Source organism: Stegostoma tigrinum, chromosome 3, assembly GCF_030684315.1.
Source record: "Stegostoma tigrinum isolate sSteTig4 chromosome 3, sSteTig4.hap1, whole genome shotgun sequence".
NCBI classification, from domain to species: Eukaryota; Metazoa; Chordata; class Chondrichthyes; order Orectolobiformes; family Stegostomatidae; genus Stegostoma; species Stegostoma tigrinum.
In genome coordinates, this window is record NC_081356.1 from 78,351,317 (window position 1) to 78,374,569 (window position 23,253).

The following is a 23,253-nucleotide window of genomic DNA, read 5'->3' on the forward strand; positions in this document are numbered from 1 at the left end:
CTGAACTCCTACCTATAAACTCAGTGCTTTATCCACAGGTGAATACATGAAGAACTTGGAAGTACATAACTGCATGGGAAATCACAAATGGCCTGCCTGAAAGTCCCTCCTGCTTTTATGTCTTCACTTTGACATTTTGCTTTTAAACATTAAATTCTGCCCATTGTGGCACTCTGTGATGCAAACAGCACAGGCACAATGGGCCAAATGGCATTCTTCTGCACTATAACAATTCGATGATCCTGCATACCTGAATATGATGTACGCTCAGAGCAATCCTTCAAATTTTTAAAAACTTGCACAAAATCAACTTTAAGTGCTCCAAAAATGAGTCAATGTTCTTCTGACCTTAGTTTCTCGAAAGAAATGCAAAAGAAATGAACATCGCAGCCTCAATTCTAAGGAAGGGCCACTGGACCCAAAACGTTAACTCTTTTTTCAGATTGATTCTTGTTCAAACAAAGGCAGCCATTTTTGAACTATCTCTAATTACACCTCCGAATGGAGAGGGCAGCTGGGACTACAATATAACAACACATGTTTGTTACTATATGCTATGCATTACGATGTGGCTGCGCTTGTTTTTCACGGTTCCTTGGAAATGAGAACCCATATAAATTAGGCCTCTATGTTCAGGTGCAAGGATGCCTACCTGTCTAAAAGTCAGAATTTAATCTCCGTGATCGTTACACGATATGCATACCTGTCTCTTATATTTATCAATTTTAAATAAAGACAAGTTTTAGCACAATCGTGTTCCTTTGGATTGAAAGGAGATAATATTTTAATCAGGTACAAGACGTTTACCAAAAGACTATTTAGAAATGTAGATATAATAATTAAAAAAGGTTTTCACTGAGTTTTAAAACATAGTATTAGCAGATAGGACAGTGACAGTATTGGTAACCATGGTTAACAACAGGAGTAATGTCGTTAATAAAAATGATGAACGATGTGGTGGATGAATATGATTAGTCTCCAATAAATAAGGTCTGGGCCTGGTCAGACTGGTAAACCAGTATTTCATGTAAAGTAGCTGTTGTTTTATATTGTATTTAATGCACCCTAGAACAGTGGACTGATATGTAACAATAGTTACAGGGTTACAACACTTGCTTTTCTTCAGCATTGTCCTTACTTTGAAAGAAGCTAGTGGAGACCTGAATGTACTTTAAAGAATAGAATTTCTTATTCGACAATGCCTGAGAGCTGAAAACATTGTGTTGCCTCAGTCTGCCACCCACATGCTAACTAGAGTCATTACATAAAGAACCCATTGCTGGTTTCCATGGAAATGTCTGAATGATAAAACCTAAGTTGGCAATTAAAGTATATAGATATGTTTACTCTAGAGAAACCTCGGATTAAATTGCCAACTACATTATGTACCATTATTAAATAGAAGATAATGGTTTATTTTAAACAAAGACTGGGCATAGAAATTAACGTGTAGATTATATCACTTTTTTTAAATAGTGGGAAAGGTTTTCTCTCTCACTTGAACAAAGCAATACTTGCCCAGTATTCTGAGAACCTGTGTCATTGTACATGGGCTGCAAGTGACTTAAGCAACACAAGGGAAAGAATTTCTGGAATAAATGATTTGCACTCTCAGCTGTGCTGCTCCTGGTCTTCTTCAGAACACCACACTGCTTCACAGTTAACATTACCAAAAATGATTTGTTATTGGAGCACCCCATCTGCAATCAAGCCAATGCTCATGGTGATTTTCTTTCACTTGCATGATGTTCCCTGCTGCTACAGACATATTGATCAGAAAAGGACCAAAAACTGCAGAATAGACTTGTACCAGATGGTTGCTGAATCAAAAAATGAAAGAAACCAACAGGAGAGGGAGGACTGGAAATTAAGGGGAGGTAATGTTACAGTGGCATTATCAGAGACCAGGATTAGACCAGGGAGCAAGTAATGTTCTGGGGACCTGTACTTAAATTTTGCCAAAGCAGATAATGAAATTGAAATTCATATTTTTCACACCTGTAATTCAAAAGTCTGATAATGTTCATGAGGCAATTGTCAGAAAAACCCATCTGGTTCACTAAGACCGTTTAGGGAAGAAAATTTGTCATCCTTACCTGGCCTGGCCATGCTCGCAACTCTGGACCCATTGTAATAAAGCTGACTGTTAACTGCTTTTGGAAGTAGCCCAACAAACCATCAGTTGTATCAACCAACTGATACAACCTTTTGAGACTAGAACATCTCAAAATAAAAGGAATGAAACTGAACGGTGTCTGAGGTTGACTAAGGCACTGCAAACAACATCAGAAATTACAGTCCAGTCGACACTGCAAAGTCCTTCCTAAGAATGTCAGTGTCAAATCGGAAGAGCTGCCTCTCAGAGTATTAAAGCAGCAGCCTGGGAATCATGCTTACAGAATCATATTTCACAGAAAATGTCCCAGCTACCACCACCACCATCACCGTCACTGGTTATGTCCTGTCCCATCGGCAGGACAGGCGCAGCAGAAGTGACAACACAATGGTATACGGGATGTGCCCTAGGAGATCTCAACTTTGATTCCCAACACCAAGAAGTCTTATGGCATTATGGCATGGGAAAAGAAAAGAAACCTCCATTTTACTCCCTGTTGAACACCATTTAGAGGAAGCATTGAGAGTGACAATGGTGCAGAATGTACTCTGAGAGGGGGAGTTTAATGTCTACCATCAAGAGTGGCTCAGAGGCAACACAATAGTAGCAGTTCAAAAAGACAGCTCAAGGTTACTAAGGACAGGTAATAAATGCTGGTTCAGCCATCAATGCACATTTCTCATGAATAAATAAAAATAAAAACTAAACATTCCGGTTGGAAACTAATAGGGAGCATATGGATCTAGAAGACACAACCACGTGTCTGTGTCAGGACCCACTGCATATGCAAATGAAATTTATCTTAAAAGGACCAGCAGTGAGCACAGGAGACATGTAGGATCATACAGCGAAGTGGATATTTGTTGGTGGTTGCACTATTTGTTCTTAAGCAACAGGTGCAAATAGACTGTAAAGGACCCTCCTCAACAAACAGGGAGGGTCTGTGCCCTGTCTAGCTCCATAGTGTCAGTACATTGTTCTATTTCTTGTTGCAATCCTTCATCACCCTATCATTTCCCCTTATAGCCATCTTTCCCCATCACTCACTCACTTTTCATTCTTTTATCTCCTGCGGTCACAAACATCAATTTGAACCCCTCCAACTGTACGTCAGTCAAACTTTCACCCCATCCTTCAGCCACATGTCTTGGCAGATTCTCCTCCAGCCTGTCAGGGAATGGCAGAAGGTGTTCTTTCCCAGAAAGGTTACAGAAGACCCTCGATGTGACCATGTTTGGAATTTACTAAGGATCCTGGATCCAGTGCAAGAAAGGGGTCAATGATCTTCAGTCCATCAGAAAAAGTGGCCCAGCTCCATGTTACTAAAAAGATTCTTTTGTGAGATTGCCATGTGATGTATCTATGTGATGGGTAGCTCGTACTTGTGGGTGAACAGCCTCAATATGGCATGGCACTTGAGACCTGGTCCACAGCAAAACCTTGGAATGTCAGAAACATTGCCTTTTAGTCTCCCTCAGCTGATGAGAAGTATGTACAATACACTGACCAGATTGTGATTCTGAATCTAAACATGTACCCTTTCTAATCAATGTCGATATAACTGTGCTGGTGGAAATTGTACGACTGGAAAGTGATAGTGTGACTCAGTGGTGACATTGTTGCCTGAACTCGAGTCCCACTGTAAGATCAGACATAGGAGTGAGAATGCATTCAACCTGGTGTTGGTGTACAGGTACATAGGAGGTGTAAGGGAAAATGTGGTGCACTCAGACTGTGCAGATCCTTAATGTGATTCTTTTGGTTCTTCCTTACAGATCTTGTAATTCCAAACCCAAGCCTCAGACATGGCAGGAGCCAAGAGATACTGATGTGGCCTCTCCTCATTTCCTCTGCCATCAACCCAAATGCCTCCACGGAGTGAAACTGAGAAGAATGCACCAGTACAGGAGAACATCAGAATGCTGGGAGCCATGAGGCCTCAGGCCTATGGTCAAAAGACAAGAGAGCAGTGCACTGAGCAGAACACCTCCACCTCAGTTGTTGAAGTTGCAACTAGGCTACAAACAAAGACTTAATACTGTGAGAGCACTAATGTGACTTGGATGTTTTTTCAAAAAATGCTAAATTTGCCACTTATAAAGATTGCACATTATATTGGTCTCAAGTATTCATATGTACATCATAATTTGTTAAGAGCAGCTGAGTCAGAGAGCTACACGTCCTTACACACTGCATGGTTTGTGCTTATTAATGGTACAAGGTAGTTAGGGACAATGTCTTTATTGTGGGGGGAGCAATGTTGTGTTTCTATTTCATTTTTATTGAATGATCATGTTGGTGGATTGGAAATTGCATTCTTCTTCCTAAGAGTTTGCCAAGTTAATGCACAGCTTTGTCCTCACCACTCTATGGGGCAGGCTGAACATGCAGGCTCAGTTGAACTTATCTTATCAACAATATCAAGGAGGTTATCTGGGATTACTTTCCATAGGGATAACTGAGCAGTTGTTTGGTTTGTTCAATGCCTGTAAAAAATGGTGCAGGATATGAACTTGTAATCATGGTACATTGATTAAAGTATGCCCAAGTGCAGAATATATATCATTGGAGCCACTTTTTTCTTGATTGGATAGGAATAGTCTCCACATCAACTGAGACATCTCCCTGAGGTACTTCCTCAGGGACCACATTCTCTGCTAATATTGGGAAAGTGCCACTGATAGAATTTTGATGATCCAAGCAAAATTGCAATGATGCTTTCAGTTTTGTCAGCAGCTATTTGAGACCCAGCCCCTCCTCTCACCAGCGCTAATGGCCAAGCCATTTAGCTGACAGCCAAGTGAACCAGGTGGTTCTCACTGGAGGGTCAGACCTGGAAGGAAATAAACAGAATATTATACATAGAAGAAATGGAATGTATGGAGAGGATGAAATGATATTTGTGAGAGGGCCCATGAAGTATAGGCATTTGATGTTAATACACGAGAGAGAGTATAAAGAATCGCTGTTAAAATCATACAAAGGGTACAACTCTGATAGGGGAAGAGGGAGGGAACAGCTGCGAGGTACGCTATGAGAAGTGTAAGAGTATGCTGGGGAAGTCAGAGTGTGATGGTTGACATCTAAACATGACATATGCTGTTTTCCATTCCTGAGGAAAGAATCCCCTCTGTAGGCACACAAATGGAGTATACCACCATTACAATGCTGGAATGCATGTATTCTATGTTCTGTGCGAATTCCTGGCCAGGTTATTGCCTGCATCTTAATTATTACTTGAAATTTGACCCAGGCTTTCTGGCAGGCCTGTCAATACAACAAGCATTTCACTGGACATGGCCACCCCCCATCTCTGTATGCCATCCCATTGAAGTCCTCATCTGAGCTCATTGCAACAAATCTCATGTATAACCTCACCCTTCAGAAAGCGATCATTTGGACTAACATTGCCCCATGTCCCAGCTGTTCATGCCCAATATAAGTCCACAGGCAGGTACCGCCTCAAAGCTGTCTTATTAATTATGCAGTAATTGTTAGGTTGTAGAGAACTTCAACTATGCTAAAAGACAAGTCAAAGTTTTTATTTTCCATTTTGCTTTCATCAGGACTGGAGCACAAGAAACAGATTTGAGATAGGGCCACCAATTTATACGCTGTGTGAAAATGGTTCTGATTGAGTGGGCCATCATTGGCATGGAGATGCAGCACAAATAGTTAACTGTCAATCTTAATTCTTAGATCAGGCACTGGTCTGCATATCATCTTGGTATTGTAGTAGAGATTGCCTGCTACTATGACCATTTTTATTCCAATGAAAAATGTACAACATACGGATTTCTTTTGCCCACGCAAATAAAATGTTAGTATCTGAGGTGGCTACTTTGATTGTTATAACAAGAAATAGTGGTTCTTCCACATGACATCCATTATGCTCTTCCATCACTGCCTGGGCAGTTTTCATGCATGGGTACCAGAAAGAGGAGAAAGGGAAGAAAGATATGGTTGTAATGCATGGAAGAGAGAAAGTATTGGTGCACATTTACATTTTCTGTAATTTTAAATCAAGAGAGATTCTGAGAGACAAGGAAAAAGGTGAGATATTAGGAGGAGGATGCAGATTTGAAGCCTACATTCTATCATGCCATATTAAGCCTTTGTTTCATTCCCAGGTCAGAATCTTTTGTAGAATAATTGTCAAGCTTGTTCCAGCCAAATTCACCAATGCTTTAAAAGATACTGGTTAGTTTTATCCCATGCTAGCCACTCATGATTTTTTGCTCCTTGCTGATGCACACAAGAATCGCTTAAATTAACAGGCAACATAAACCTTGTAGGCTGCCTGCATTGGGAACACTTGGACATGGATTAATGCAGATGGCAATCACACTGTGACCATTTGGGGCTTATTGAATTTCATAGTCAATGCCTTGAAATGGTAAGCATAATAAAATAAATCAGTAGGATAAATCAAACTTCATTTTTATCACAATACTAAAGAATTTTCATTGTTGTTCCTTTCCAGTCTTGCTTATCCCTTCGCGATGAAAGGTAACAAATCTTTTGGCCACTTCTCTAAGAACTCTGTTGTTGTTAATTATCACCATGATGTAATCATTGTGAATGCGATCTGGATAAAGTATGTTTCGTATAAAATAACCAAGCCAACTCTTTTTTAATTATATTTTAAAAAGTCTGTCTTCATTCTCCTCCTCAAAACTGCTTTAGCTAATGTTGCCATGAAAACAAGCACTTTCAACAGAAGCTAAACAGTCAGCTAAATAGTTCGTGGATGCAAGCACTACAGTAAAGAAATTAACCTTTGAGGGATTGAGATAGATCTGACAGATAAGGTTAAAGATGATCCCAAGAGTTTCAATAGCTACATTAAGAGTCAGAGAGTGGCTGGGGAGAGAATGGTCCCCTTAAAGGTAAGCATGGCCATCTATGTGTGGAGCCACACGAGATGGGTGAGATTTTTAATGAATATTTATCCTTAGTGTTTACTAAGAGAATCATGGATGCTAAGGAAATAAGGGAAACAAGTGGAGATGTTTTGGCTGCGTACACATAGAGGAGTTGTTTGCAGCCTTAAAGTGCATTAAGTTGGATAAATCCCCAGGGACTGATCAAGTCTATCTTCAGATGTTGTGAGAGGCTAAGGAAGAAATTGCAGAGGCCCTTGCAGAGATGTTTGCTTCAACTTTAGCCACTGGTTATGTTCCAGAATTCAAGAAGATGGCTAACATTGATCCATTGTTGAAGAAAGGTAGCAAAGACAAACCAGGGAACTACAGGCCAGTGAGCCTGACATCAGTGTTGGGCAAGTTATTGAAGAGGATATAGAAGGACAGATCAACTGACATTTGGATATTCGAGGTCTGATCAGGGATAGTCAGCATGGATTTCTGTGCAGGAAGTCATCTCTGACAGATCCTTTAGAGTTTTTTGAAGAAGTAACCAAAAGGATGGATGAGGGTAGGGCAGTAGATGTTGTCTATATAGACTTTAGTAAGGCCTTTGACAAGATCCCACATGGCAGGCTCGTCATGAAAATTAGGTCAGTTGGGATCAAAGGGGAGCTGGCTAATTGGATTCAAAATTAGCTCAATAACAGGAAGCAGAGGCTGATGGTTGAAGGTTGTTTCTCGGACTGGAGGCCTGTAACTAGTGGTGTGCCATGGGGGTTGGTACTGGGACCTTTGTTATTTGTCACTTACGTAAATGATATGGATGTCAATATACGAGACATGATTAGTATGTTTGCAGATAAATTACAGAGGTATCATAATCAGATGGGGAAGTGGGTTGAGAATTGGTAAAAGTAATTCAATACAGATATGTATGAGGTATTGCACTTTAAAAAGTCAAAACAAGGTTGGACTTATACAGTAAATGGTAAGGTGCCGACAAGTGTTGTGGAACGGAGCGACCTAGGATTATAAGTACATAGTTCACTGAAAGCAGCGTCACAGGTAGACAGGGTGGTGACAAAGGCAGATAGCATGATGGTCTTCAATGATCAAGGCATTGAGGTAGGAGTTGGGATATTATGTTACAGTTGTGTAAATTGTTGATGAGGCTGCATGTGGAGTATTGTGTACAGTTTTGGTCACCCTGTTGTAGCAAAGGACATAGTTAAACTGGAAAGTGTGCAAAGAAGATACAAGGATGTTGCCTGGACTAGTATGCCTGAGAAATAGGGAGAGGCTAGCCAGGATAGGAAATTATTCCTTGGAACATAGGAGAATGAGGGGTGACCTGACTGAGGTGGATAAAATCATGAGGGACATAGATAAGATGACTGCATGTAATTTTTTTTCCAGGGATGGGGAATTGAAAACTAGTGGGCATAGGTTTAAGGTGAGAGGGGAAAGATTTAAGAAGGACCTGAGGGGCAACTCCTTCACACAGAGAATGGTGCATATATGGAATGCACTGCCAGAAAATGTGGTTGAGACAGGTACAATCGCAACGTTTAAAAAACATTTGGATAGGTACATGGGTGAGAAACGTTTAGAGAGATATGGACCAAATACAGGCAATTGAAATTATCTGAGTGAGCACCAAGGTCAGCATAGACCAGTTTGGGCCAAAGGGCCTGTTTCCATGTTGTATTATTCTATCACTCTATGGGTCTATCATAGCCATGACCTGAACAAAGAACACTGGAGACCAATAATCTCACACTTGAAGAGCCTTATAAAACACAAATATCCCACAAGTATCTGTACAGTTAGATGGCACTTTGATGATGTGGACCCCAATGCATCAGTCAGCAAACACCCTGCCCAGCTGATGAACTATGATAAGAATGGGTGATAATTGGGTAATTTCTCATTTATTAAGTTCCTCATTCTGTGCTTTGTTGCATTTTCCCAATTTGATAAATATAACAAATGCGGTCACATGTGAAGCATTTAAGGCCATTATTGGAGATAATGGGAACTGTAGATGCTGAAGAATCCGAGATAACAAAGTGTGGAGCTGGATGAACACAGCAGGCCAAGCAGCATCTCAGGAGCACAAAAGCTGGTGTTTCGGGCCTAGACCCTTCATCAGAAAAGGGGGATGGGGAGAGGATTCTGAAATAAATAGGGAGAGAGGGGAGGCGGATCGAAGATGAATAGAACAGAAGATAGGTGGAGAGGAGAGTATAGGTGGTGAGGTAGGGAGGGGGTAGGTCAGTCCAGGGAGGACAGACAGGTCAAGGAGGTGGGATGAGGTTAGTAGGTAGGAAATGGAGGTGCAGCTTGAGGTGGGAGGAGGGGATAGATGAGAGGAAGAACAGGTTAGGGAGGCAGGGACAAGCTGGGCTGGTTTTGGGATGCAGTGGGGGAAGGGGAGATTTTGAAGCTTGTGAAATCCATATTGATACCATTGGGCTGCAGGGTTCCCAAGTGGAATATGGGTTACTGTTCCTGTAACCTTCGGGTGGCATCATTGTGGCACTGCAGGTGGCCCAGGATGGACATGTCGTCTGAGGAATGGGAGGGGGAGTTGAAATGGTTCATGACTGGGAGGTGCAGTTGTTTATTGCGAACCAAGCATAGGTGTTCTGCAAAGCGGTCACCAAGCTTCTGCTTGGTTTCTCCAATGTAGAGAAGGCCACACTGGGTACAGCGGATGCAGTATACCACATTGGCAGATGTGCAGGTGAACATCTGCTTGATATGGAAAGTCATCTTGGGGCCTGGGATGGGGGTGAGGGAGGAGGTGTGGGGGCAAGTGTAGCACTTCCTGCAGTTGCAGGGGAAGGTGCCGGGTGTGGTGGAGTTGGAGGGAGCATGGAGCAGACAAGGGAGTCACAGTGAGAGTGGTCTCTCTGGAAAGCAGATAAGAACAAAGAACAAAGAACAAAGAAAATTACAGCACAGGAACAGGCCCTTCGGCCCTCCAAGCCTATGCTGATCATGATCTTCTGCCTAACCTGTCATCTATTTTCTAAGGGTCTGTGTCCAGTTTCTCCCTGCCCATACATGTACCTGTCCAAATATATCTTAAAAGACGCTAACGTGTCTGCGTCTACCACCTCCGCTGGCAACATGTTCCAGGCACCCACCACCCTCTGTGTAAAGAACTTTCCACACATATCTCCCATAAACTTTCCTCCTCTCACTTTGAACTCATGGTCCCTAGTAATTGAGTCCCCACTCTGGGAAAAAGCTTTCTGTTATCCACCCTGTCTATACCCCTCATGATTTTGTAGACCTCAATCAGGTCACCCTTCAATCTCCGTCTTTCTAATGAAAATAATCCTAACCTACTCAACCTCTCTTCATAGCTAGAACCCTCCATACCAAGCAACATCCTGGTGAACCTCCTCTGCACCCTCTCCAAAGCATCCACATCCTTTTGGTAATGTGGCGAACAGAACCGTACACAGTACTCCAAATGTGGCCGAACCAAAGTCCCATACAACTGCAACATGACCTGCCAACTCTTGTACTCAATACCCCGTCCGATGAAGGAAAGCATGCCATATGCCTTCTTGACCACCCTATTGACTTGCGTTGTCACCTTCAGGGAACAATGGACCTGAACACCCAGAGTCTCTGTTCATCAATTTTCCCTAGGACTTTTCCATTTACTGTATAGTTCGCCCTTGAATTAGATCTTCCAAAATGCAGCACTTCGCATTTGCCTGGATTGATCTCCATCTGCCATTTATCTGCCCAACTCTCCAGTCTATCTATATTCTGCTGTAACCTCTGACAGTCCCCTTCACAATCTGCTACTCCACCAATCTTAGTGTTATCTGCAAACTTGCCGATCAGACCATCTACACCTTCCTCCAAATCATTTACATATATCACAAACGACAGTGGCCCCAGCACAGATCCCTGTGGAACACCACTGATCACAGGTCTCCAATTTGAGAAACTCACTTCTACTAATACTCTCTGTCTCCTGTTGCCCAGCCAGTTTTTTATCCATCTAGCTAGCACACCCTGGACCCCATGTGACTTCACTTTCTCCATCAGCCTGCCATGGGGAACCTTATCAAAAGCCTTACTGAAGTCCATGTATATGACATCTACAGCCTTCCCCTCATCAATCAACTTTGTCACGTCCTCAAAGAATTCTATTAAGTTGGTAAGACATGACCTTCCCTGCACAAAACCATGTTGCCTATCACTGATAAGCCCATTTTCTTCCAAATGGGAATAGATCCTATTCCTCAGTATCTTCTCCAGTAGCTTCCCTACCACTGGCGTCAGGCTCACCGGTCAATAGTTACCTGGATTATCCTTGCTGCCCTTCTTAAACAAGGGGACAACATTAGCAAGTCTCCAGTCCTCCAGGACCTCACCTGTGTCTAAGGATGCTGCAAAGATATCTGTTAAGGCCCCGGCTATTTCCTCCCTCGCTTCCCTCAGAAACCTGGGATAGATCTCATCCGGACCTGGGGACTTGTCCACCTTAATGTCTTTTAGGATACCCAACACTTCCTCCCTCCTTATGTCAACTTGACCTCGAGTAAGCAAATATCTATCCCTAACCTCAACATCTGTCATGTCCCTCTCCTTGGTGAATACCGATGCAAAGTACTCGTTAAGAATGTCACCCTTCTCTGACTCAGCACATAACTTTCCTTCTTTGTCCTTAAGTGGGCCAATCCTTTCTCTAATTACCCTCTTGCTCTTTATGTATGAATAAAAGGCTTTGGGATTTTCCTTAACCATATTTGCCAGCAATATCTCATGTCCTCTCTTAGCCCTCTTAATGCCTCGTTTCAGATTTGCTCTACATTCCCGATATTCTTGCAAAGCTTCAACTGTCTTCAGTCGCCTAGACCTCATGTATGCTTCCTTTTTCCTCTTGGCTAGTCTCACAATTTCACCTGTCATCCATGGCTCCCTAATCTTGCCTTTTCTATTCCTCATTTTCACAGGAACATGTCTCTCCTGCATGCTAATCAACCTCTCCTTAAAAATCTCCCACATATCAAATGTAGATTTACCTTCAAACAGTTTCTCCCAATCTACATTCCCCAGATCCTGCCGAATCTTGGTATAGTCGGCCGTCCCCCAGTTTAGTACTCTTCCTTTAGGACCACTCCCATCCTTGTCCATGAGTATTGTAAAACTTACGGAATTGTGGTCGCTATTTCCAAAGTAGTCCCCTATTGTAATATCAACAGCCTGGCTGGGTTCATTCCCCAGCACCAGGTCCAGTATGGCTCCTTTCTGAGTTGGACTACATACATACTGCTCTAGAAAACCCTCCTGGACACACCTTACAAATTCCCCTCCATCTTGACCTCTAACACTGAGTGAATCCCAGTCAATGTTGGGAACATTAAAATCTCCCATCACCACCACCCTGTTTCTCCTACTCCTTTCAATTATCTGTTTACATATTTGTACCTCTATCTCACGCTCGCTGTTGGGAAGCCTGTAGTACAGCCCCAACATTGTTACTGCGTCCTTCCTATTTCTGAGTTCTACCCATATTGCCTCACTGCTTGAGTCCTCCATGGGCCCCTCCTTCAGTGCGGCTGTGATATCATCTTTGACCATTACTGCAACTCCTCCACCCCTTTTACCTCCCTCTCTATCCCGCCTGAAGCATCAATATCCTGGGACAACTAGTTGCCAATCATGCCATTCCCTCAACCAAGTCTCAGTAATAGCAATAACATCATACTTCCAGGTACCAATCCAAGCCCTAAGCTCATTTGCCTTATCTACTACACTTCTCGCATTAAAGCAAATGCACCTCAGACCACCTGCCCCTTTGTGTTCATCATCTGCTCCCTGACTACTATTCCCTTTAGTCACACTGACTCCATTGTCTAGTTCCCTACAGGCTTTCGTTTCTACCTCTTTTCTGCCCAATATTTGGTTCCCATCCCCCTGCCACATTAGTTTAAACCCTCCCCCACAGCTTTAGCAAAAGCACCCCCAAGGACATTGGTTCCAGTCCGGCTCAGGTGTAGACCGTCCAATTTGTAATAGTCCCACCTTCCCCAGAACCAGTTTCAATGTCCCAAAATTCTGAATCCCTCCCTCCTACACCATCTCTCAAACCACGCATTCATCTTGGCTATTCTTTCATTTCTGCACTGACTAGCACGTGGCACTGGTAGCAATCCTGAGATTATTACCTTTGAGGTCCTACTTTTTAACTTGGCTCCTAACTCCCTAAATTCTGCTTGTAGGACCTCATCCCGTTTTCTGCCTATATCGTTGGTGCCTATATGCACCATGACAACTGGCTGTTCACCATTCCCCTTCAGAACGTTCTGCAGCCAATCGGAGACTTCCCTGACACGTGCACCTAGGAGGCAACATACCATTCGGGAATCCCGTTTTTGACCGCAGAACCGCCTATCTACTCCCCTTACAATTGAATCCCCAATGACTATCGCCCTTCCACTCTTTTTCCCGCCCTTCTGTACAGCAGAGCCAGTCATGGTGCCATGAACCCAGCTACTGCTGCCTTCCCCTGGTGAGCCATCTCCCCCAGCAGTGTCCAAAACGGACTACCTGTTTTGGAGGGAGATGACCGCAGGGGACACCTGGACTGCCTTCATGCTCTTCCTCTGCCTTTTGGTCACCCATTCGCTATCTCCCTCAGCAATCCTAATTTGCGGTGTGACCAACTTGCTAAATGTGCTATCCACGACCCCCTCAGCATCGCGTATGCTCCAAAGTGAGTCCATCCACAGCTCCAGAGCCGTCATGCGGTCTAACAAGAGCTGCAGCTGGACACACTTCCTGCACGTGAAGGAGTCAGGGACATCAGCCCTGTCCCTGAGCTCCCACATTGAGCAAGAGGAGCACAACACGGGTGTGAGATCTCCTGACATTATTAAACTTAACTTAGATAAATGAAAAAGGAACCAAAAATGTTTTTGGCAATCACACGATATAAATAAAGCAACGTGAAATAGAAAAAGCTTTACCTTATCTACACAGCTACACCGAGACTTTTTTTTGGTTAGAGGAGGAGGGCGGGTGGGAGACACTGCACATGTAGTGTCTCGGGTTCAGCCGCTGCCCAAATAAACGAAGACAGCTCCCGCTCGAGGTAAGCTTTTTAAAGTGGAAAAGAAAAACCTTACTTTCCCGGCAGCCTCCTGGTGCTCTCTCTGTCTCTCTCTCCTCCCGAAAATGAAGACCGCTCCCACTCGAGGTAAGCTTTTTAAAGTGGGAAAAAACACCTTACCTTCCCGGCAGCCTCCTGGTGCTCTCTCTCTCCTCCCGAAAATAAGGTTGGGGAGAAAAAAATATCTTTGGTGTTGGGGTCGAATTGTAGAGGGCGGAAGTGTCGGAGAATGATGCGTTGTATCTGGAGGCTGGTGGGGTGGTATGTGAGGGCGAGGGGGATTCTTTTTTGGTTGTTATTGCAGGGATAGGGTGTGAGGGATGAGTTGCGGGAAAACGAGATACACAGTCGAGGGCATTCTCAACCACTGCACGGTCCTTGAAGAATGAGGACTTCTGGGATGTATGGGAGTGGAATGCCTCATCCTGGGAGCAAACGTGGTGGGAGCGAATGAATTGGGAACAGGGAATGGAACTTTTGCAGGAAGGTGAGTGGGAGGAGGTGTATTCTGGGTAGCTGTGGGAGTCGGTGGGCTTGAAATGGACATCGGTTTCTAGGTGATAGCTTGAGATGGAGCCAGAGAGACCCAGGAAGGAGACGGATGTGTTGGAAATGGTCCAGGTGAACTTGAGGTTGGGGTGGAAGGTGTTGGTGAAATGGATGAACTGTTCGAGCTCCTTTGGGAGCACCAGGCGGCGCTGATACAGTCATCAATGTAACGGAGGAAGAGGTGGAGTTTAGGGCCAGCGTAGATACGGAAGAGGGACTGTTCCACGTAACCAACAAAGAGTCAGACATAGCTTGGGCTCATGTGGGTTCCGATGGCCACCCCCTTTGTCTGTAGGACATGGGAGGAATCGATAGATTCGCAAATGGAAAATGTAGTGTTTGATGAACTTGCAGTTGTTTTGAGTAATTTACTAACAAAATTGATAAAGGAGAGTCATTGGATGTCAGATATTTGGATTTTCAGAAGGCATTTGATAAAGGTCATCCACAGCAGGATGGTTAGTAAAGTTAAAGCATATGGTACAGAAGGAAATATTCTGGTATGGGTTGACTAATAGACTAAAAGCAGTAGGAATAAATCTGCCATTCTTATTCTGGCATTGTGTGACAAGTGGGATACTGCAAGGATTGGTATATACGCCTCAGCGGTTTACAAAGTATACATTAATAATTTGGATTATAGGGGCCAAATGTAATCTTTCCAAATTTATAGATGATACAATGCTAAGTAGAAGTTGTGTTGTGAAGCTGTCATAAAACGTTTTCAGGAAGGTTTGGACAGGTTTAGAAAACGGGCAAGAACGTAGCAAATGGAATTTAATGTGGAAGAATGTGACGTTATCCACTTTGGTAAGAAGAACAGATGTGCAGGTATTTCTTAAATGGTGTAAAGTTGGAAGACACAGATGTACAAGGGGACATGGGGACGCTCTAGTCAGTACATCAAGAAAGGCAAATATGCAAGTGCTGCAAGCTATTAGGAAGGCCCATGAAATGTTGGCCTTTACTGCAAGATGATGAGTACAGGAGTAGTGAAGACTTGCTTCAATAGTATAGGAGTTTGGTTAAACTGTACTTGGAGTATTGTGTTCGGGTTTGGTCTCCTCATTTCATGAAAAGTATTATTGCAATTGAGGGAGTGAAACAAAGGTTCACCAGACATGTTCCTAGGATGGCATAACTGTCCCATGAAGAGAGTTTTGGTAAACTGGGCCGGTATTTTCTCCAGCTGAGAACAATGGAAGGTGATCTTATTGAAACACAATGTAAAAGTAGGTAAGATGTCTTTTTCCCTGGAGAGGAATTCCACAGCTAGGCAGCACAATTTAAAAATAAAGGTGTTGCCACTTCGAACCGAGACGAGGAGAAACATTTTTAATCAGAGGGTAATGAATTTTTGGAATTTTTTACAGCAGAGGGTAGAACTTCAAGCTCCGTGTATATTTAGAGTTTGATAGATCTTTGATTGTCAATGGCATAAAGGATTGTGAGGGCAGTGTGTGTTAAAGGCACTGAAGTGTTTGATAGGCCATGATCGTGTTATTAAATAGCAGAGTAGGCTCGATGAGTTTTTAATGGCCTAACCTTATCCTGAGCCTCCTTATCTGATTCTAAGACATTGGTGCAAGTGAAATGTAATTGCCACAGTGGCCTGCGGTGCCTCGTGACAACACAAGATGTTCCTGGAGAGAATACCATGTTTATGATTAATGCTGTCTTAAATCCTAGCCCCATAGTAATTACAGAAGCTTCTGTTGTACTCCCAGCATATGCAATTAGTAATCATGGTGTCATCATCATGTTTTCATATCTGCAAATCAAGCCTTATCAATTGCTTATCAGTTTTTGGATTTACAGTCTAACAGATGAATGTGATACTGCCCAGTATTTTTTATACCTTATTTTCACTGTGTAATAGATAAACAAACAAGTTTTTCTTATCTACAATTGGAAAAAACAAGTGCAATCATGTTCATTTTCCCCAAAGACCATTATAACAGTGTCACCAACTTAGTTTTCAAAAGGACTTTTACATTTTAAAAATTTCTAATGCATTAGTCCATACTCTGATTAGATAATGACCTGATCAATCACGATAGCCAGCATGTATTCTTTGACTTTCCTGGATTGTTGTACGGCATTCACTAAATGACACAACAGGATTTCCTTTATGGCTGGAGTGATCACTGCAGTCCTTCAGAGCCCAAGTCTGAAAAACAAAGTCCAATGTGTGTTTTTATTACTTGGTATCCCTGTGGATGTTTACACATGTAGCGGGAGTAGGGACAGAAATGTTTAAATAAAGGATTATCCCTTAGATGGGACTTGACTACAAGACAGAGGATGATCTTGACAGGCTGTGAAAATTCAGACAAAATCAAATAATTGAAAACAGAAAGAACTGTGGATGCAGTAAGTCAAGAACAAAAACAAAAATTGGTGGAGAGGCTTGTCTGTCAGCATCTGTGAAGGCAAAAACAGAGTTAACGTTTCGGGTCCAGTGACCCTTCCTTAGAAAATCGAACAACTAATTTGCAAGTGTAGTGTTGCTTCCTGGACCTTTATCAGTCTGTCCAAATCCATGCTTTATTTTCACCTAGTCCATGCTAAATAACTGCACCCTTGTAATGACTGGAATAGAGGAGAGTAAGATAATCTTGCCTCAAACTGTCCAAAGCAGCTTTGAACACACACATCGGGAATACAAGAAAGTCTGTATCGAGCCATGACACCCCAACTTGTCCTCATCCTTTACCACTCTTGTCTGGTGTAAAGGCATAGCAATACCCACATCCAACAAGGGTTTCCCTTCCAAATAAGTATGGTACCAACTCCATCAATAGTAACAAGTTACCACTGACAGCACTATTCCATGCCTCGCTTGAGATTCCAATTATCCTGGAGATTCAATATGATATTTTTCAGTGTAAACTCTTGCCATTAGTTAGACAGCAAGCTGCAAATTCAATCTTTCCCCATAATTCAATTTTTCATTCACATTGCTTGTCATCTATTTTTCTCAATGGCTGGGTCATTAACTCATTGGAATGTTCCTCAAACATCTTTTCACTTCTGTTTCAATGCACCATTTTTCTTCATGTCTTGTGAACACGACAAAGTTGTCCATTTTTTAAGGGAGTAATTAAAGTAGAACAGATAAAATAAATAATGAAGAAATTCAATTTCAGATGAGCAAACTTTGTCTTAAAATCTTTCATAAAAATGAATGACTTTATGAATCTGCTTTTTTTTCAGCTTAAAGAACGTTACATTTATTCGCCCTATGTCTCCCTAACCCTTGGGCTGTAGCTGTGACAGCTGCCAATTGTAACTGACCCAGCATAACTGATATATCCTGAATTGATGATGCCCATTCGCTCTGTGTTTTATTTTAATTTTGAATTCCTGTTTACCCTGTGGGCATAAGAGAACAAAGCTGATCTAATGTCTCTGCTGTACTTTTCATCTTTTTCATATTGACCAACTCCCCTGTGATTCTTCTCTGCCACAGACCCATAAGATTCAGTCATCTAGATGATCTCAATGCCAGACACATCAAAAAAATTTGTTTGCAGAGTTTTACTGCGAGCTCCCATGATCACTCAACCTAGAGGAATATAAACCCATAAATGTGCTGAAAGGTCCCTATCTAAATTAAACATATGGTCAGGACTTGGTTTCTCAGAAGTCAGATTCAACCCTATTACCCATTAAGTAGAGTTTTTTTTATCACAAAACCATTTTGAACAGTGTAAAATTGGTCTTTAACATATTCAGACTTGGTCTTCATTTATGTATATCTAAAATGGGATTTGAAAACACCGACAGGCCAAATATTATGAAGTAAGGATTCTGGTTTTCCCTGAAATCAGGTCGTTCCTAGCATGAAGGAAATTGAAGGTTAAACAATTTAAATGAAATTAAGCCTTGGTTTAAATTGGATTGAGGAATCTAGTTTTATCTTCACCTTCTTCCCAGGTCAACTTGTTCCCTCACTTTTCATCCCCCACATCCCTGCCGCGAGAAGGTTCCTTGACTGTTGTAGCTGCTCTTCCTCGCCATTGCTACCTGCTGCTCGATGCTCTGTTTCATATTCAATATTTTTCCCATTGTGTAAGAGTCAAAATCAGATGCTGGGGTTTTATTGGTCTTTCTAGAAATAGGAAGACAGACGGAGGGAACATTAAAATTGGATGCCATTACAGCAATGTCATTACCACAGCCTTGCCCCCTCTGCTATTTGACCAGTAGTCTGGAGTATTGAATAGCCTACTCACCCATGGGCCAGTTGGGGCCTTAAGTAGCCAATTAAAGCAGTGTACTGCTATTGTTGGGATTTACCCACAGCAGGCAAGAACAGTAGCAGTTAGAGTATCAAGTGAAACTGGTTTGGCTGAGGTTTGTGTGTGGTGGCGTGGGGTGTGTCTCTTTCTTAGATCTCTGTACCCCAAGAGTCCCCCACTGAAGAATTCACCACCCTCTATTAATGCAGTCCCACCAGTGATCACTACGTCTAGTATTATTGCTGAGACAAGAGAACTGCCAGCCACTTGACTGGCCAACACCTCTTGCGAAGTGGAACCTTTGCCTGATGGTGGTCAATAGCATCCTTAAGCCAAGTAGTGGCCCAATTGCCATTAAGTTGTTGTAGCTTGAGCCAGCCGAAGATAGGGGCACGCTCCTACTGACCCAGAACAAACCAGCTCATTGAGTCATTTCCAACACTGTGCACTGGTCAAATCCATTCCATCTTCCAATGGAACAATCCTGGCAGTTACATTTCCACCCTCTCCCCATAACCCTATAAACATGTCTCCTTCGATTGTCTCTGCAGTTTTATTTAGGAATCATTGATCATCTTTGCTTCCTTCACTTTCATAGGCAGCGTGTTCATTGCCAATTGCTACTCCATAAACATGTTCTTCATGTTCCAAATGCATTTCTAAATGTATATTTCCTTGTCCTTGTATGAATAACTAATGAGAAGAGATTTTCTTCATCTACCTGATTCAAATTCATCACTATCATGTACACTTCAATTAAATCTCCCTTCAACATCCTTTCTGAGAACTGAGGGATCTGCTTCAGTTAACTAAATAGTATTTCAGGAAATATCAGACTATTAAACACTTAGTCTAAATTCTGGGTAATTATCTTACTGACCCTGAAATAGCCATACACACCCTAACCCTGACTTGAATGACCTCCCACACCAACCCAATATTTCCTGCCCACCCAGACCTAAATTAAACACTCCATCACCCACCTGGCTTTCTACCATTAAACTTACCTTATCCACTTGCCTTCTCACAAGAGCTGTTGAAGTGACTGATACGGCACATATAACTCTCAATGTGGCAACTGACAGCTGTGAAAAAGGGGGTGCAGTTTGCCTTCCTCCAACTATCCTGCACTATGTGGTTCCTATCAGATGTAAAGTGCACTCTGCATAACTGAAGCAGCCCAGATCACAATCTCCTGTCAGAAATACAGAGCTCTCAAACTAAAAAAAGGAGTGCGGTGGTAAGCTGAGTCTTTCCTCAGAGAGTAATAAGGGAATGGAACGCTTTGCCTGCAATGGTTGTGGATTTGCCAACTTTAGGTACATTTAAGTCGTCATTGGATGAGCATATGGACATACATGGAATAGTGTAGGTTAGATAGGCTTCAGATTGATATGACAGGCCGGCACAACATCGAGGACCGAAGGGCCTGTACTGTGCTGTAATGTTCTATGTTCTATGTCCTATGTGATTGCCACTTCTTGGTTGCACACAGATTTACATAGGTAGCTCAAGGGGCAAAAACTTAGCAATTGGAACATAACATGTGTACGTGTGAAAGGTGTTCAAATGCAATAGTCAGGTTAGGGCTGATAAGCAACAATTAACATGCACACCACATGGGTGCCAGACCATGGCCATTAACACAAGACAATATAGCCATCACCCCTTGAAGTATAAAGATATTACCAACACTGAAGCCACATCAACATCCTGGGGGTTATTATTAACAAGAAACTGAACTAGACTCGCACTGTGGCTACAACAGCAGGCCAGAAGTTAGGAATCCTGTAGCAAGTAACTGACCACTGGAGTCAACAGCATACAAAAAGAGGTGGAGATGTGCTCAAAATCTATTGCTATTTGGTAAGCATAAGTACTATAAACTTCAATCAGAAAACACCCAAAAACTATCTTTTGGAAGTACCATATAAAATGGCAGGATGACCTGTCATGATAGAAGAAGTGCGAGACACTTCAGATACTTTTGACCTTACAGCATTGAGTCCAGAATCTCGAGGTATAATATCTTCAGAGGAAAATCACGACTTGTACCTGCATTTGTCCATCAGGATATATTACTGCAACTGCACTAAGGATATTTGGATACAGAACACGTGACTCAACTGGCATGTGACAAAGTCTAATGGCTAAGGATTAACAGTAACTCCAAAATGTTACCAAAGATGTGCAAGGCATGCCAGAATGATGAGCCATGGCAACCTTTACACTTGTATGAGATTTCATCAATCCCTTGGTCCAAAAGCACCACAGGTCAGAAAATTCTCCAATTTAAATCAATTATTTCGGAGCATTACCAGCATAGGTAAATTGTCCGGTGGAATCTTCAATTTCTTCAAAGCTTGATACAATTGGTATAATAACACTTGTGCCCAATAATCTTGTCAATTTTTTTTCAATCAAACAACTCTCCCCACTGATTACACAAACTGTAAATATTAACCTTAAAATATGTTACTTTTTTTGGGAAATTACAACTTCCAGTTGCATAGCTCAGTGCTTATTTGAAGGGTATGCAGTTGTTTACAGACCTCTACACATGACATACTCAGATATGTAGAGTCATTTGCTATAATCAACATTTAATGCTGAATAGCCTGCAGTAAACAAGATGACACTGGATAATCACTTATAATAAACAGAAAAGAGACAGGGTTAAAAAAGAAGCAGAAATAAAATTCTCAGGAGAAAAGGAAAAGAGAAATTAAACCCTGCAACATCAATTCCAAGAAGAACCTACACGTAAACACATTTCAGTTCTGCCTGGGTCAATGATGTTTTCTGAGTGAGCAAATAATTTTCCTGCAGCAAAAGAATGGCTTTATACAATATTAAAATTTGGCTCAATCTTATCTGCAGCATTGCCTCATTATTACTTTACCCACAGGGTTTCTGAATTGACCTATTAAACAGGTAATTGTAAACACCAAGCATCTCAATTCCAAGTCACTGAGGTGATTCATTCACATTACCTCAACTTAAATGGAGTGGGACAGATTAATTTATATCCACCAAATGGATTACTTGATGCAAGTAACAAACAGTTGCAATTAGATCTACAACCAAAGCTCTTGATGATGACAGTCAAGTGTGAGGTGGGTGGGGATGGGAGTGCCTTGTGAATGGGAACTACTGCTTGATTTTCTCACTGGATCAGTTCTAATTTTGGATGCAGATTAGGCTTTAAGTTTATGACTTGTCTAAAGAGTGGCAATATTCACAACCTTAAGTGCCTCTGAAGCCGCAAGAAGTTTGAAATAAAAACAAAGTGTTGAAGAAGTTTGGCAGCATCTCTTGAGCTTAATGTAATGCTGAGTTTGAATAATGTGTCAGCTAATGTAACTGTGCCCAATTAAGAGTATGCATGAGGTGTTGATAGACTGAAAAGCCTGGATAGGTCCTGAGAGAATCTATCACTGAGAACTCATCTCTGATTGATGAAGTTGTTGAAAATTATCATGTTTGGGTCAGTGACAAACTAGATACTAATTAGCTCCCATTAAATTTAGTCAACATCATGACAAGTATAAACTAATTTCTAAACTAAGTTTAGAACCCACATGTTTTCCCTATTTTAACAAAAAGAGAAAAATCAGAAGTAGCAAAATTCCAAGGGAGGCCCATAGGTTAATGCCACTGGTATGGGACACTGTCCCACCCACCCACTGAAGGTTAGTCCTCCTATGGAAATCTCAGGATGGCGACATGTAAAATAATTTGAAGGGATGTTTGCATCACTTTTGGATCAATTCTTAACTATTCTATTGCAATTTCAAAAAAAAACATGCAGCTAACAGAATGAATAAGGGAGAACCAGTGAATGTAGTAAATGGATTTCAAGAAGGTTTTTGATAATATCTCACATTAGAAGTTCGTCAGCAAAGTTAAAGCATATGGGATTGGATAATATAATGGCATGGATTTAGAACTGCTTGACAGATCAGAAACAGGGTGGAAATAAATGAGCCTTTTCCAGGTGGTAGGGAATTGACTTGTGGTGTACGACAGGGATCAGTGCTTGGGCCCCAGCTACTCACAACATGTATACGACTTATATGAGGGAACTAAAATGCAATATTTCCAGGAGGATTAGGTCAGATTTTGGTCCACCTGCACAGCAGTTATATAAAGACTTTGATCGGTCAGGATGCAGTCAGGAGCGGTTTTGTCCAAATAGCCAAATATTTGGTGCTTTGATAAATCTTTCAGAAAGCTTTTACTCAATGCCAAGGAGCATGGAGGAGACCAGATTCATCATGGTATAAGGATTTGTGTAGAGCTTGGAAACATTTAAACAATGAGTAGGGGAAC